General features: G+C 40.1%; 1 protein-coding gene across 2 annotated transcripts in view; it reads left to right on the top strand.

Annotated features, from left to right (window-relative positions):
• The first annotated feature begins 916 nt into the window (after positions 1–916).
• Positions 917–11,078, top strand: part of LOC124256345 (amine oxidase [flavin-containing] B-like) — a 54,483-nt gene continuing 44,321 nt past the window's right edge. Inside the window, exon 1 of one of the 2 annotated variants that reach the window (XM_046690333.1) lies at positions 917–953. The gene's annotated coding sequence lies outside the window, so the exon portion shown is untranslated. Of the gene's footprint in view, positions 954–1,222; positions 1,248–11,078 lie in introns of those variants that run through there. The other variant, XM_046690334.1, reaches the window with a different exon arrangement.

The raw sequence follows: 11,078 nt of genomic DNA, 5'->3' as shown, positions 1-11,078 counted from the left end.
TTGAAGACCATTTGGCTTTTTTCTCGAAGTTCTGTCATGTTTGTACATGAGCGAATTGTTTGCTCTGTTTCTCGATCCATTTCAACCCTGCTCAATCTTATATTAGAGATTGACATAACTTTCTCTGCAGGGTTAATCCAACTTCCTCCTGGAGCAAAATGACTGCCAGCATGACTCTTGTGGATACTTCTTGACTGAACTTGATATTTGATGTCAAATCTACTAGTTTAGTTAAGAGCTGCATGAGACCTTGGATCTTTCGGCCAGAACTGGAATCTGATCCATGTCTGTTAGGGAACGTTCACAGATGGCTCCAATTCTTTCACTTTCTGTATCAAATCTTGTATCGGACCTGCAATGGTCACGTTTCCATTAATGCTGTGCCTTCTGTCATCAGCTACAGGGGGAAACTCAAGATGTGAAACTATTTCAACAGCATTCCAGAAAGGTTCATACATCTCTGGTCTTCCAACATTATTCTCCCGAAGATCAGTCACAAGTTGTGGATCATCACACAACAAAGCCTGCTTCATTCTTGCGTCAACGGCTTGACTGACAGTTGAGGGAGACTTCGATGCATCACCTGTCAGGTAGATATACATTGACCTAAACACATATCCTGGAGTCTTGTCCCAGTCGGAAAAGTGCTGCTGGAATTCAATCTCCATGCTTCTGGTATGATACACAGGGATTTGCATTGCAATTTTATTGCATATAAAAAAGATCTGGATGGCCTTAGCGTACAACCAGATACGTCTTCATCTCCACAAACGAAATTTACATTTGTCATTCTTATATATGGATGACTGTGTATTTAAACCATGCGCTGTAATCACAAGTATAGATAATATACACGTGAACGTAAACATGTATACAAATACAGTATGAATTTTTTCCCGCTTTATCCCCGGAAGTTACGTGTGTGTCAACAGTGGAGAAAGTTCCAGATCCAGGTAGGTGTGACTTTCGCCTCTCAATTTGTCTTCCAACACACATATTGCTGTTGACTTTTCAGGGTCAAAATATGCATGTACATGTAAGGTACTATTAGTGTGCTAACAGTGGTACTTTTACGCATGTTTCTGGGATATGGATCTTGTAAATTAGTGTTTGCTGACAGAAACACATTCATACTTTAGGTTTACAACGAGGCTGGGCTTTGCTCATAAACGCAGTGACATGACTTTGCTGTTATGGTGTACATTGAAACCGCTCGGCTGTGTCGCCGTGTGTAATAGACCTTGCAGGTAGACATCATACTGACTGTATTCAGGAGACAAATTCCTGTTGAAAAGACATAATGTGACCAATAAGAGTAAGATACTTTTATCACTATGTTTAGCTTATGTTGTTGAAAGTAGATGTCTAATGAGGGATCTCTCACTGGGGGAAAAGGGTTTGGGTTAAGCATGGTGTTCTCTCGATAGAGGAGGCGATGTGCATAGAATGTGCATGATGTTGAAACAGTGCTGTGTATTGTGCAGTTCAGGAAGGATGAATACAAGGGGATATAGTGTGTGCACTTGTATGTTTATTTACAAGATGAAGCATTGAAATTCTAAGATGATTTGCTAAAGGATCAAAGGTGCCGACAGTACTTTATCAGGCGACAATGTACACTTTTTGCATGAAGTCACCGTATTGACGTCACTACGCCGCTCTCGTCTGCCCCCTCGTTATTAAACGTACGCTTGGTTACCGACGTGACGAGGCGTGTCAGTTATCATCGCCTCATACAGCCTACTACTTTAAACTACTCCGTAGCACCCCGTTTCTTGATTTGTATTTGCTTCACTCGGCTAACATCCCTGGTGGAAACATTAAATTTATGGTTTTCGACGGATAAAATGTCGCGTGACTAGTCAGCTTCATCTGGATGTACTTATGCTGGTACTAGAAATGCGACGTTCATATTGTCCCATATGGTTTACGTTAATCACAGATGTTATTAAAATAATTTAGAGAAGATATTTAACCCAAACGTAAACCGTCACTAAACTGGGGTTTGTTTTGTCTTTTTTTCCCGTAGCGTGCGTCTTAACCCCCTAGATGCCAAATTGTTTTTCTGGCTCACATTTTCATAATGTGTGAAAGGTGAACGTTGTGTGAGAATTGTGCTCGCGTGGTCCTGGATCTACCTACAACTATTAAATTACACAGAAACGTAGCATATTAAATTTCTTATTCGATGGTGTACATTCAAGTGCAAATACATCGGCGGTTTAAAAAAATAGACACTGCTAAATGTTTTCGGAAATTTTGTTATGCGTTTAAAAACAGTAAATCTCTCCGCTTTTTCTCTGCACCAATAAAAACACTGTGCTACGATGTTTTTGTCAATTTGGCATCTTTACGGACAGTGTGAGCAAACAAAATGCAGCCTGATATCTGAGCGACACAAGTATATATGAAACGGGGTTTGTGTGCTTATGTATAACGTTATACGCCCCGTTTTAAAAATGATTCGCAATAAATGTCGAAAATGGATTTTTCTCTGTGACGTCAAACGACGGCTTAAAGGCCCTGCATGTATAAAGATAAGGGGCCATAACTCCACTATGCTTAACACTAGGTCATTGTAACTCAGATCACTTGGACATTATTTCGCTGTGTATATGGACGCTGTATTTTCGTGATGTGAACCAAACTATTCTAATACAATTATCCCCAATGTGATCGTATACATTTTGGTAGTATCACAATTTATAAGAAAATATTGCATCGTGTTACATGAGCGATAAGGGATTAGTGATTTGGATGGCAAATCCAATATGTAATTATATATAAATTAGTTCTTAGATTCCAATATTCTCCTGTTTATGTAGATGTATTTTGACTAATATTGCACCATTATTAACAGAGTACTAGCCATATCTTCAAATGGAATGAAATTACTGAAAATAATACAACATTTTAGCTGAAGTCATGGCTTGCTTTAAGCACAGGGGCTTGCAACGCTAAAAACTACCATTAACCTGGCCCGCACTGAAAAGAAAGAGTCAACGATCTGATGGGACATATTATATTTATAGTCAATGAACTCCCTGGCTCTTTTCAGTGCGGGGAAGGTTAAGGCCAAGGTCGTCAATGGCGAACGGGCACGACACAGGACTGTTTGCGATGAATAAATGAATCGTTGCAACAGTAAAGTGTAAGTTTCTCCGAAAGAATGGCGATTAGCGTGCTGGCAGGTGCCATCAATTCAATATGATTTGGTGCATGTCGTTTGTGTATACTGTGAAATAAACAAGAAAATCGATGAGTGACCGCTACACATTCTGAGCAGTCATCAGGTATTTTCGAGCTTCCGAAGACCCTACCCCCCAAAGTACTGCTTCGATTTTTGTGCTGTAAGTCTCATTTGGTAGGTAAATCTATTGGCTTGAAATGTGTGCATACTTTAAATGGGATAAATACAGTGAGCATTGTTGAATTCGCCCTGAAACGAACTAAATGTGATGACCAAGTTACACCCCTTTCCCTTTATAGTGCTAAGACCCCGTTAGTGACAGTACATACCTTGATGGCAGTTTTTAGCGTTACATGACCCTGTGGTTTTATGTATTTTGCGACGTCGGAAAAAGACGACATAGGTATGTTGATTAATATATATCTCCAATTTAATTTAATTTAAAAGACTTGAATTCTATCACAGAATTTAACATTCTTTCTAAAGTACATGTTGGTGTTATGCCTACGTTTAATCTTCTAACACTTGTGTAAAAGTTTCAACTATGGTGTACTTCACACAATATGTCAATTCCTTATGTAAGTATTAATCAAACAGCAAAAACTGTCAAAGAATAAAAAAACGTATACCCTATATCGACGGATATATGAACAAGGCTAAATGTAGATGATGAAATTAATTGCATAAAAAATATCTGAAAGATACGCACAATATAACATTATAATACTGAAAGTGTAATCGTTGGGACATGGCGATTGTGTATACTCTTATTCAATTGACCTTCGCCTCAAAGAAATTGCCAAATATGTACAACAATGTTGACGTATGACATCACTACCGACGGATTTTGCGAGGACCCTTCCCTTGATTCAGGGCTCGTTTGTACATAAACAGGGGCGTACCCAGGGAAGGAAAGAAGTGTAGGCACAATTGAACGTGCGAAACTGCTAGGGGGTTTGGGGGCATCACACACACACACACACACATAAAACACACACGCACGCACGCACGCACACGAAAATTTGCGAAAAGTGATTGCTCTAGACAGCATTTCCTGCCACATTTTCGGGAAAAAGCGTATTTCAAACTTTTCATAAAAATGTATTTTCTGAATTTGAACTGATAAAATATTCTAACAAATATTTTATGACATATTTGAGCAATGACAAAATAGCTTTTTCAGGAAAAGTCAATAATCTATGTAGCCATAAAATGTTATGCACCAGCTGATTTACTTTTCAGAAAAACACAGCAGAAATACCCCAACTTTCCATGCATTTTCTTGGGTGTGTGTGAGGGGTTAACAGAAGTCAGTACACAGTTTATTTGCACAGGGAATAACATCTGTAGACTAGTGCTAGTTATATCAGATGAAGCCAATTGTTGCATGGACAGACTATAGTGTTGTGAATACATATTGAATGCCAGAATGCTAGCTCCTGATTACTTTATATGAACATAATTTTAACAAATGACAATTATGTGGATCAATAAGAAAAGACAGTCTCTATTCTGAGGAGTAAGCTTTATTTGCTGTCAGAACGTTATGTACGTATACAGGCTTACATGAAATCCATGCGTCTTCCGAAAAGCAAATTGCTCGATGGCACGGCGTGTGTCTACTGGCATGTCTCTGTGGACATGGATCAGTGCAAGTGATGACACGGTGTGTGTTTACTGGCATGTCTCTGTGGACATGGATCAGTGCAAGTGATGACACGGTGTGTGTTTACTGGCATGTCTCTGTGGACATGGATCAGTGCAGGTGATGACACGGTGTGTGTTTACTGGCATGTCTCTGTGGACATGGATCAGTGCAAGTGATGACACGGCATGTGTGCAAGTGACACGGTACTGGCATGTCTCTGTGGACATGGATCAGTGATGTCTCTGTGGACATGGATCAGTCATGACATACGAACATCACCCATGGTTGACCGAAGGTACGTCTTGATCCTCCTCATAGCACTGAAGCATCTCTGAGGTCACGGACATAGTGGTGCGTATGTCAAGTACGATATGGATCAGTGCAAGGTGATGACACGGACGTGTGTTTACTGGCATGTCTCTGTGGACATGGATCAGAATACCCGGATACAAACCCCTATTGGCAACTCGCAGAGTTTCAAGCAGTCCAACTGGTTTATGGATATTTGCCTCTTCCCATCGAACTGACCATCTGGCCACTTCATCACGAACAGCATCCTTGTCCACCAAGTCCTTGCTATAGACATTTGCAATCCTGTCTGTCACTGCGTCAGTCAGATTTGGTAGTTTTGCTGGTATCAGAGCCGACGCTATGAACCTGTCTTCATTCTTCACAACCTGTCAGAAATGCCTTCAGTCAGATCATCTGTGAAGACAAGATAGAGGGACACTTTCCAGAAATCTGATGGTTCTTGGACAGGATGGTTAGCTCTGTGTCGCTGACGAGCGTTTCTTCAAGGAGTTGAAGGTGGTACATCATATTCGTCAGCACTTTGACAGGCTTGTTCAAATAGTGCAGCCCAAACAGCAGCATCGTTCCTCTCATTGCGGAGTCGGCTTATTGCATGTTAGCTTCAGTGATTGCCTCTATGAGGTCGATGTCTGTGTTTTTGAGATAGCCTGGCAGTGCAACTCAATACGTGCTGAACGACAACAAGCGATATAATGAATTCATAGCTCAGATATTGTCCAGCCTTGACATCATGATCTTCCTTTAGATCTTCCAAAGCAGATACGATTGCTGGGAAAGATGTCAGAAAGGTGAAGAGAGCATCAGCTCTACTGGACCATCGTGTTTCACACAATGTACGCAGCTTTGTACGCTTCTGCATCTGACTCTGTGCTTCCTCGTTCTCATTCAGCTCATTTGAAAAAGTAAGCAAGCGTTTTGCTGAGTAATCAAAAGCAAAGGCTATTGCCTGAACTGTCGACATCATGTTCTGACACACATATTCGAGCTGCTGTTTATCAGAGCCAGATTCAAAGCATGAGCTTTGCAGTGCACGTAGTTTGCATCCGGTACCAGCTCTCTGATTGTTGCTTGTACCCCCTTGAACCTCCCAGCCATGTTTGCTGCTCCGTCATAGCACTGAGCTCTGACATTTTGAACGTCTAGTCTAGCCTCTCCTTTTAGACGCTCTGCAGGACGAAAACCAAGGAACTCCTCCCTCATGACCAGTTGTCCATTTCAATCTTTGTCCAAAAGTCGAAGGCACAAAGTCAGTTGCTCATTGGTGGACACGTCAGTGCACCCATCTGCAATTATTTCAAAATATGTTGCAGCTTTGCAGGACTCAACAATGGACGAAAGTATCTCATTTCCACCAAGTTCAATGAGCTCATTTTGGATTTTCGGGGAAATGTATTTTGCCTGAATATCTCCAAATGCAAGGTGATTGGCCACAGTCTCGGCACATTTGTCAACTTCGCCCAGGATTGCAAGAAAGTTTTCTCTAAGCCCAACGTGTACACGGAGACGTATGTTCTGTCGTCCACACAAAATAATAACTGCAATTACTTTTGGAAGAACATGGCGATTGGTGGCGACATCTTTGCAGTGACTTGATGACAAGAGACTCCCAACAGATGCAGTCGTACCCTCATGTATCTGTACAAAATGCTCTGCCGACGAAACACATCCACGGTGTTGTGTGCTACTCTCATGACGCTTTACAAGCACTGACAGGTTTTTTCCTATCTGATATCGATTGTAATATGAAGGCTTTCTCGTTGCACTAGGCACAGAAAAAGGAATCTTACGTAACACTGTAGCGTAACCATGGGTGCTCTGTTATCCATCGGTGTTGTAACTTTCATTTCTTATCCCAGAAGGCCCTGAAATCAATAGCGTAACACTAAATTAACCATTCCTATTGTCCATTCAAGGATTAATGTGAATTTTACACAATAGAAGTTGGCCATAAGTTTGTAACTCAAAAGGCTTTTTCACAAGTTAAGTACTTGATCTTTTTCTGAAAAGAATTAAGTTCTGTAAAGTCTTTTCGAAAAAGTAGAAAAGACTATGAGCCATGAGCTCGAAACTTCTGTACTTAATTTTAACAAACGGTTTTATTATGTCCATTGCTGTAGCAAATATTCCAATTTACAAAATACATTTTTGAATCCAGAAATCAATACGGAAAGGTAGAATTGGTAATTCTAAGCATTAGATAAATCTATGAATTGCTGCCTTTAAGTGACAGATCTAAATCACAGAGAATATGTTCAGGAGATCTACACTGTATGTCCTAATTATATCATCTAAATGTTCATACCTTAATGGAAAATTGAACAAATGACAATCTTGCCATTTCGATGTCAGAAAATCTTTCTTCTCCTGATCAGTCAAACCATTTCCATAATTGACCGGATCTAAATAGAGTGGCTACTGGGACTCTGGAACGGATACTTTCTTTTCCTCTGGCTGAGGAGCAAGGTCATTAGTATCATCTTTCACAGATGAGATCTTGAAATACTTGTCAATTGTTTTTGAAGTGCTAGACGCCATGTTGACATCAAGGTTGCATGAGAGTTATCAACCTTTCATAGTAAGGTAGACTACTCTCGCAAAAGTAAATCCATGGCATACCACATGTAAAAAAATTGCCAAAAGAAATTAAGTGTAGGCACGTGCCTAAAGTGCCTAATGGCATGTACGCTACTGATAAATATGTGATGCGAGTAATCACAATGATTCTGACTATCTTTGTATTATGATATGTTTATAACGTTTTCATTGTAAGTAAGAGAAGAAGCCAGAAATGCCGATAATTACCGTCAGTCACGGCGTCACGCTGCACAGATACTTTGACAATTTCGTATAAACATATAACATTACTCAGTGTTAAAAACTCCCAATATTCCAAGCCAGACAGCCAGACTGGTAACTTTACAAAATTACCAGTCCGGATACAAACTTGCCTGTCCGGTTTTCAACAACAAACTGAAAGTACAAGCGTTGCGATTGGGTATCGTAACATGAACTGTCCAATTGTAATTCGTTCAACATAATTTTCATAATACATGTACCTTAAACACCTCAAACGGACGACAACAGAACCTGTCTGATATTATGAAATACTTACTGTTGGGGTAAAAATATCTTCCAGACCACCGGACAGGCAGGCTACTTTTGAAATTTCACCGGCAGATATAAAAATAAACCGTTCCGGACAGTCGGGCAGACGGGGATGTTAAACGCTGAATCATTCCTGTATTGTATCTATTTTTAATTTCTATTTTTTGCTACGATACTGTTCCTATGCGTATTCTAAAAGTATTGCGTGTATGCTTGTTGCGAATAGACGAATGCTGTCTTATGCGCACAGCGTTTCCTTTTCACACCCAATATCTTTAGTTTCATTTCACCCAGACACTTGGTTGTGGTGACAAAGACCATTTCTTATTTGAAACTAAATGAGGAATTCGATGATGCATTTGTCGCAGCTGAATATGAAACATGCGTGATGTAATAGGCGTCTCAATACCGACCTTCGCGAAACGTGATTTTGGAAACACTATCCAATATGGCGGACAACGAACTTCGGCAACAGATTCTAGGTTCATCGGCAACGTTTCAGAATTATCATTAGTGATTTCATGAAAGATATCATGCAGTGATCATTAATATGCTATATTTGAAATTCAATACTCCGACTAATTATCTCATTTTTACATTTCAAAACATGCACCAAATAACGCTGTGAATCGCATTGTCATGCATCTTTGTTTAGTTATTTTCCCTCAGCATTTCCTGGAAGATAGTTAGCACCGTGACAGCAATGTGTCAAAAATGGCAACATTTTCGATGAAGTCTATTTTGAAAGGTCTTTTACAGCACTTTAGCTTTGGCTCAGATAATAGTGGATGGTATCGAGAAACAGGAAATTTCCCACGGAATTCGAAACTGTGACGTGCATGTCTGTGCCTGAAATAATCGAATTGTTTAAACTTTAAAGTGAGGGTTTAAGAGGAAGGGCCTATATGTCCCTCTGGCACCCAGGGGGTTAAAGTAGGGGAACAGACACGTCAATAGAACAGTACGTCAGCTAGCCCTGAGCGAGGATTGTAAGTTCAGGTCACCGACACACCGCCGTTTCTGTTTGTTTCCTGCCTTAGATTAATCATAATGAATCTAAGAAAGTCTTAATTTTGTCATCTTAGAAAGGAAATACAGTTAGCTCTATCTCCATATATATAACGTACACTTTTGCCTGAATTATCATAGTTAAATTACAGGAGGCTTAACGTTATGATAGTTCAAGGCAATATGAACGTCGCATTTCTACTACCAATATAAGTACATCCACATGAAGTTGACTAATCACACGATATTCCACGGATGCATTGTGGGAATGTAAACATTGCCAACGTTGCCGTGTCGCTGTTTAATTGTGAGTCGAGCTGAGACATTTTATCCGTCGAAAAACATAAATGTAATGTTTCACCAGGGATGTTAGCTGAGTGAAACAACTACAAATCAAGACACGGGGTGTTACGGAGTAGTTTAAGGTACGAGGCTGTACGAGGCGATGATAACTGACACGCATCGTCACGTCGGTTTCCAAATGTACAGAGGGGGCAGACTAGAATGGTGTAGTGACGTCAATACTAGGGGTGTCACGATACACCAATCTCACGATACGATACGTATCACGATTTTATGGTCACGATACGATACGTATCGCGATACATAACTTTCGCGCCTTTTCATAGCATTACCTTACTGGCAACGTACGCGCTCGCTGATTGGTCCATCAAAATAGTCTAACCAATCACAAAAGCTGTTAGTTTCCAGCTTATTTTTTAAGTAAAGCTAGCTACATCTATTTATCGGAGCGATCTCGTATAATTTTACTATCAAGACTTCGAAGGAGATGGATATAGCATAAAAATTTGAATCGATAAAGTTTTAAAATAGGAATCGATACACGCAAGCATGTATCGAGTATCGTATCGTCAGTAAAAGTGTATCGATGCATCGATACATTCGCGTATCGCGACACCCCTAGTCAATACAGTGTGACATCATGCAAAATGTGTACATCATCGCCTGATAAAGTATTGTCGGCACCTTTGATCTTTTAGCAAAGCATCTTAGACAGTGTGTTAACAATGGAATAATGATATAATGTTTATATGAAGTAATGAATGTTCGGGCGAATAATGGAGGAATAACATTACAGTAAGACAAATGTCTTTTGTTACACACTTCAAAGTACTTTGATGAAGGCACATTTGATCTAAACATGGTTTTGTGTTTCTTCACTATGCCACTTTATACATCCCGATCGAGTACAGTAGGTATGTTGTCTAACAGTTATCGTTTTGTGATGGTTTTCAGGTGGCATCGTGGTATTATTTAAGTCCCATATTATACAGAATTACTCTGCCCGTGACGATCCAGGATAGATTGATCTTCAGTAACCCATGCTTGTCGTAAGAGGCGACTAACGGGATCGGGTGGTCTGGATCGATGATTTGGTTGACACAAGGCGTCGTGCCCCAATGACGTAGATCGATACTCATTCTGTTGATCACTGGATTGACTGGTCCAGACTCGATTATTTACAGACCGCCGTAAAATAGCTGAATTATTGCTGAGTGCGGCGTAAAAGTAAACTCACTCACTCATCCCCTACCTGTCTGTCAGCAGCAGTTTACCCTGAAAGGTCCCGCCCCCTACCTATAAATCACATGTCATCGAAACAGCTTAACCACGTTCTTGTATTTAAAAGGCAGCTCTGCCAATTGAATAAATGTGTTTGTCATCCAAAACTTCATAACTTAAGGAAAAACTTCTTAATACTACACATGTTATTTGTCATCATTCACTTGATGGTCAGTTAATGAATTTATAACAGGTATAATTAGTGGTAACACACTTAAATTACCCGGACAA

This window comes from Haliotis rubra, unplaced genomic scaffold (assembly GCF_003918875.1).
Source record: "Haliotis rubra isolate DU_JTF1 unplaced genomic scaffold, ASM391887v1 Scf625, whole genome shotgun sequence".
Lineage (NCBI taxonomy): Eukaryota > Metazoa > Mollusca > Gastropoda > Lepetellida > Haliotidae > Haliotis > Haliotis rubra.
The sequence above is the reverse complement of the archived record's forward strand: the minus strand, read 5'-3'. Positions and strand labels throughout refer to the sequence as shown.